Source organism: Centroberyx affinis, unplaced genomic scaffold (genome assembly GCF_046629955.1).
Source record: "Centroberyx affinis isolate AG114_WGS23_722 - 3 ecotype Tasmania unplaced genomic scaffold, CSIRO-AGI_Caff_v1 ptg003959l_1, whole genome shotgun sequence".
Taxonomy (NCBI): Eukaryota; Metazoa; Chordata; class Actinopteri; order Beryciformes; family Berycidae; genus Centroberyx; species Centroberyx affinis.
In genome coordinates this window covers 285,618-292,644 of record NW_027281781.1, presented here as the reverse complement: position 1 = coordinate 292,644, position 7,027 = coordinate 285,618, and positions in this window count along the sequence as shown.

The following is a 7,027-nucleotide window of genomic DNA, read 5'->3' as shown; positions in this document are numbered from 1 at the left end:
TACTGATTTACTTAGACATAATCATGCATCAAGTCTCAAGTTCCACCATCTATTCCTGGCCTGGGCTGTTTCCGATGCATCCCTCCATTATAGAATTTGATTTGCATGCATAAACCAACACACAAACACACACGTTTATGTGCTCATGCATGTGTGTATACGTGCACATGCACCCATATGCAAATTCAGGGCCAAGACTTTATTACAGGGAGTTAGGGATATAAAAAGATTAATAAACTATCTAACCCAGCTGAACTGGTTTAGCTCTCTCTCTGTCTCTTTATCTATATCTCTACTCTCTCTATTCTCTATCTCTATATTTGTCTCTCCCTTCTCGTTCCCTCTCTCTCTCTCTCTCTCTCTCTCTCCCTCTCTCTCTCCCTGTTCCTCTGTGTCTCTTTGTAACATTCCTTTGTTCAGTCAACTGTAAGCTATTTCCAAATGCCACAGTCAATGGCATCAATGGCAAACTAAATCCTGCACACATTGTTCTTGCATGCACTGCTTGCTTCATTGCGCAAATGAAATGTCTTTGGATGTTCAGATTATCTACAGATCAGAGCCAAAATGTCATACTTTAACAGGAGAAGCAGTGGCACTTTGATGATGCAGAATCTTAAATATCGCTGTATATAAGCATATGTACATATTTTTGGACACATTTCTGTTCTTATGATGCTTCAATCTGTAAATACAAATTTGATAATGGAAATTGCTAACAAGGTGCACTTGCACGCCTGGACACATTTTCACACATGTGCACTTCCTTCTGGATATCTGATAATGTGAACAACTGGCGATACACATTTGCATATCCATACTGTAAAGCTAATATCTGTGCACATATGTCACATTTTGCACACCCTGCCTATATGCTGTAAAGCGCAGCTCTATACACTGCATTTTACCCTGTGAATCTGTCAGTGTATATTCACGCATTTGTCGTTTTATCCTCAACATGCTCTTTTAGCGAAACTATTTCTTGCATTATCTCCAGCGCTCTCCATTTGTGCTATTCTTATCTATTGCCTCTCCTCTGCTGCTGCAATGACTTGACATCTCCACCGGGATCATTAAAGTTTCATCTGATCTAATCTAAAAATTGAAGTCCCCTTAAGCAAGGCACTAGACTGCTCCAGTGGAGCAGCTCAGTGACCATCAGCAGGAGACTGTGGCTATACTGGGCAGATGTGCATGTGTGTATATGAATGTGATGCTGCAGGGGGGGGGAAACACATGCATTTTTTAAACCTATGTTAACACAAAAGCATAAAAGAGTAAAATCAACCCACGTATAATTAACTGCATTAAGAGAAGTGGGTGGTAATGAAGCAGTGCAGTGAGTAAAGGTGAGGTGAAAGTTGTTCTCTACACTGTGCTTTGTCTGGGTTTGAGACTGACGACGAAAACAAACACAACACCCACCCACCACACTGGCGCTGGGTGACATCATGTGAGCTGGAGGTCCAACAAACACCCACCCATACACACCCACCCGCCCACACACACACACACACACACATACATACAAGACGGTAATCCTCAGCTGATCTGGCAACCTCCCAGACATTGAGGCCTCCCCAGAGAGAGAGAGAGGGAGAGACAAAGAGGGGAGGCGGTAGATTAAATCAGTAAAGTCTAGACCCTAAGAGCTTATCAATGCATTTGCCATCTCTCTCTACCTCTATCTACTGTATGTATCTATCTATCTACTGTATCTATCTATCTGCCTGCCCTACCACCTTCTCTCTCACTGCCTGCTTCTCTCTCTCCGTCTTTTCTTTCTCTCTCTGCTCATTCATTAGTGACCTTGAAGAAGAGATTAGAGAATGAAAGGCTAAGGATTAGACCGCCTCATGCAACACACATGCACATTGTCCCCATCCTCCATCCATCCATTTATCCATCTGTCCATTAGTAGACTGTTAGTTGAGGAGGTTGGAATCAAGCTAGTAAAGTCAGTTATGATTTGATTTCATTCCCTAGCTGATCTGTGGTCTGATTTATCACTGCCTTCTGGTTTTCTGTCCACATCTCCCTCTCTAGTATCACTTTTTGATATTTTTTTAGATATTCGAGGATGCATTTAACAAATTCAGCATGAATACAATTATTGAATATGCCACAATGCAGTCAAATACGTATTAGTGGGCTACCTGAAATGGCTAGTAGTAGCAGAAGTAGTGGTAGTAGTAGTAATAGTATGATGATGAAAAGCTGTGGTTCTTTGGCTTCACCCATCAAGGTTTAACTCAACCAATGAGATTATTTCTGCCTCCAGAGCAGCTCTGCCTCCAAGAAATGTTTGCATCACTAAAACTCCTTACTGCTTAAAGCATATACAGCTTCAGGATAGAGCCAGCAACATTTTCTGTAGTGGATAAAACATGACAATGCCTCCACTGAGGTTTAACCCGCATGTCCTTCCCTGTAGAAGCAGCTTCTAAAGAAATTCCTAGCTCTGAAGGCTGACCTTCATCTAAAAATCAAAGAGATAGGAAGATGGCTCCGGGCAGAGAGATTCTTTGTCAGCTGGAAAGTGATGACTGTAATGTTTATTGAAGATACTGTAGACTGCAGTTTCTATCGATCCACTCTAAACTGCCACAAACCATCCATCCAGTTGCAAAGGTAAGCGTAGGAACTAGGAAACAACCTAAAAGCATGACTGTGGAAACTATCACTGCTACTTCAAAAGAAGCCAGGTAAGAGTAATTCATCTTCAGTCTCAATATATATTATATTCAAGACCAATAGTTGACGGTTGTATCATTTCTTTATCCTGTGTTAAAGATAACTGTAGAGAGTCTGTAGAGAAAGCCAGTGACGTCAACAGAGTCAAGAGTCCAGAAGGCCGGCATCAAGATGATCCTCAGTAACAACCTCAGCCGTCTCCTTCCATCAGTCTCTGATAGACAGAATGGGCACTAAGGTCCGACCTTCGATGCACAAGTTGTCCACCCTTCTAGGCTTCTTCCCCAATGTCCAATTCCCTGTCTTGGGCCCCAAATTTGCTATTAAAATTAGCTCGCCACGATACCGACGACCAACAGAAATGGGTCAAACCCGGCCGCTTGATTGTGTCGAGCAACTTATGGTGAAGCCAGCAGGTACAGAGAGAGGAGGAGGTGTGGAAAAACCTACAAAGAGTACGGAGGCGAGGTAAACGAGTCACGAACCTCGATTACGAGAATGCCATAGCGATTCAAGGAGCCGTTGCATAACCGAGCTCTGCCGCCGTGGCTCCTGTCACCGCCGCAGATTTTCTGACAGCCAAGTAGCACCGCGCGGCTTCTAAAGCCGGTGGGAGCGATCCTGATCTGAACACACAGTTTGCCGCTAATCAGGCTGTCAAAGCAGACCCAGAGTGCTTTTCAAAAAACTTCCCCAATGGATGTTGCTGAAGCCGCTTGCCACCGCAAGTACAAGGAATTAGAAGAGGTTTCCACAGCAACACAGTGTAAGATGCCTATATTGGTCACTGTTAGTGCTTGACTGGTATTTTTGAAGGCCAATACTGACACCAATATTTTTGTATTGAACCTGCTGATAGCCGATATTTTGTGGCAATATTGGATATTTTTAAAGGCCCCATATGGTGTAAAACAGGACTCCCCTTGCCTCTGTGATTATAAAGGAGTTGGATGGTCTATCTAAACATGGTGGAAGTATCAAAACGCACGGTCAGCAACTAAATCCTCAACCGGAGAGTTTTCCCTATACCTGTAGCTGCCGGGCTGCTTGAAACAGTTAGCCAATCAGAACAGAGGGGTCGTTAATATTAATGAGCCTTAAAGACACGGCGACAGAAACAGCCTGTTGTTGGTAAGGCTCAGAGAGATGCTGGAAAATGAACGTGTAATAATGGATTGAGAGTGTTTTTGGTACATGACACCACACACACAGCTTTGAATGGACCTCAAGACAAAATAAAACACTGGAAAGTAGAGAATATGGGACCTTTAAATTCTATAAATATTGTTCCCATAGCAGAGCAGGGTCAGACCACACCACAACACCTTACCACTGCAGTGGATCCTTTTGTCTCAATATCTACCATACATTATTCTTTTAAGCTATCATTGGCTAGGAAACAGAGATTTCTCTCATTGTATAGGTAAGGAACCCCGCAGCTTGACAATGGGTTAGCTGTAACAGCTGTAAAAGCAAAACGAGAAGGCATACGAAGAGAACTGAAAAGGGAGAAAATAATATGACTATCATCCTATTTTCCTCTTTTATCTTTCCGGTACAGATGGAGCTAATCCAAAGGAGGCTGAGAAGAGGCGAAGAATGCGGGATGCTGTTCCACCAAAGGCGATGACACGCTGCTCTGGCATGGTGCTTGGTGCGGCAGGGTGGCCTTGTGGTTAGAGATACCCGTGCTTCAGCTGAAGAACACGGGTTCAAAGCCTCCGTGTCAGTAAGCATCCGCCCTGCTGAAGGGCAGAGACACTGAATCCCTACACCATCTCCAGGTTTCTATTCTGTAGCTGACCTCCCTGGAGGGGGAGAAAATAAAAAGAGATTTCCACTATGGGATCAATAAAGCACTACATTAATGTCTCAGAAGAGAAGCTTTTAGTCCAGCGAGATCCCATCCTCACACAAATAAAACTAGCAGCAGTAGCTGGTGCAATCTTCAATTTGTTTTTATCCAGTGTTGGGTTATTGGAAAGTCTTAAAAACGTGTACGGTAATGATATGGTGTTATTTGTCTTTATCAATAATTACGTTGGGTTAGAAGGGATGGATTCACGTCCTGATACACCTGTGAATGTGTAGTCTGGAGAGATTTGACACTATAATAGACATTTATTTGAAGTATATACTGTGCAGAAGAGCACAGGAGATTGAGATGTAATTGGGTGTGAGTTGTTGTACTTATCGTACTTTTATAGTCTAATCATATACCCAGGAGTACGGTATTTGTTTATTGAACCCGTGTAATAGTAATTGTAAGAGTACACTTTCAAATTTGTCGGCCCATAGACTTTAATGGTTAACCATAGTAATGATTATTTGGCCCATTCATTCATGGTTACAGCAGCACCATCTTATGGTTTGAAAGAGTACTGCACAGCAACCTGGCATTACCTCATTATCAGAGTCATTTCCAATCATAAAGAGTAATTTCACATCATGGAAGCCCACTCTAACACACTATCTGTGTCACAGAGCATCTTGGCTCATGCTATCATTTAATTTAGGCCTACATGGGTTTTCATAGATAGGTAGGCTAGTCAGACAGTGATGTAGTGGTAAATGAAAGGTGGGTGAACTATGACCTCCAGTCCATGATCATCATATGGCAAATAACCACCAATATAGACAAAACTCAATTATATTTTCAGGAAATATAATATGCTTTTTTTCCCCATAAATTACCATAACATCTTACAACTGTTCTTAGTCTGATACTACTTACTATGATGGATGCTATTAATTTACTTTATAAAGATTTGCAGTCTGGAACGCTTAGCTCTATTCTCCAAATAAAAAGTAAATTGTGTTTTGGTGGGTTTACTCTCCACTGCATCCCTGTTTAACATGGTAGGTTGTAACGGCTATTTCAGAGGCCATTCCAGTCTGCAAAGAAACAGTTCTATGGGAAACGCCACGGTTTAGCTCTGCATGCTGTGGAACATGGTTTATTATGAGAAATAAAATGATGCAGTGTCATGTTAAGTCGTAAAATTGTAAACATTGACACGACATGAAGGACGTAGTTTAGCCTAGTTTATTGCTGCCTTCAAGTTCTGTGGGGGGAAAAAAATCGAAATTAAGAGTTGGGCACACATGAACAACCCAACAAAGTGGTAAATATGTGGGAATGTTCTATTACCTAAGTTGCTGAGATGGAGAATGGAAGTCATTATTGATGGTAAAAGGTATTTAATTATTATATTACTATTATTATAATGCTGTGTTGACTTCTGAGGGGAGGGTTGCTAGGCAGGGTAGAGGAAAGGGAAGTAATTAAATAATTAGAATTGTTGTATGTTTATATGGGATGGTAAAAAATCTTACTTATTGCACCTCTAGCTTTACTTTTTAAACATAGGCTACACAACCTCTGGCTAATAAATGAACTAAAATGTCATTTACATGCCTGATGCATATTTTTTCTCCATCTTATTATGCATATATTAGCTTTATACTGCATTATTTCTAGATGTAATACAACAGCCACCAAAAATAATTGTGGGTCCATTTGTCTATTGTTTCTCACCAAAAAAGCCGTTCAATGCCCCAACAACTCCTATTTATGACCTCCGATATGGGAAAGTGCAGTTTCCGAGGTATCCTTGAAGGCAGCATCCCTCCTAGTAGCGCTGGTGCTGCCCAGAGCGCTCTCCTCGCATCCTTTTGTGTCTCCTGTCCAATCAGCGCTCAGATGCGGGCTCGCTGGCCGCTCATTGGTCGCGAAGGAGGAAGATGCGACGGTCATGGAAAAGAGACTGGGGCTTTTAAAAGCATCCTATCGATGTGTGTGCGGTGTTATATTCTTTAAATCATGCCCAAACGCTGAGGCGTGTCCGCGGGTGTTTGTGTAATCTGGGTCCCTGTGGGGATCTGCATGCAGGACGCTGTTCGGTTTGGGTGTTTCGGATCGTTTGACGTGATGCTGGGCCCGTCGCGCCGCTTTGTAGGTGAAGTCACTCCCTTGGAAATGTAGCTTAGCTTCGGGTTGCAATACTGGAAGAGCTGTCACTAAAGGTAAGGCAATGACAGAATGATGCTGGAACGGGACGTGGCCAAAATAAAAACACACAACATCATGAATTATAATGGAAATCCGATTTGACTTGTGGTCCCTAATGTAGGCTATGATGCTTGGCTTGTAGTGGGCCTACATCAGGGGGAGGCTACCTTTGACTTTTGACGCTGAGGAGATCCGCTTGTATAATCGGAATTATACAGGCACGGGATAGTTAAGTAATCCAGTGTTCATAATAAGTATTGTTATTTGTGGGGGTCAAAAATGAGACAAATCAGTATTTGTATTTAAAATGACGATTAAACT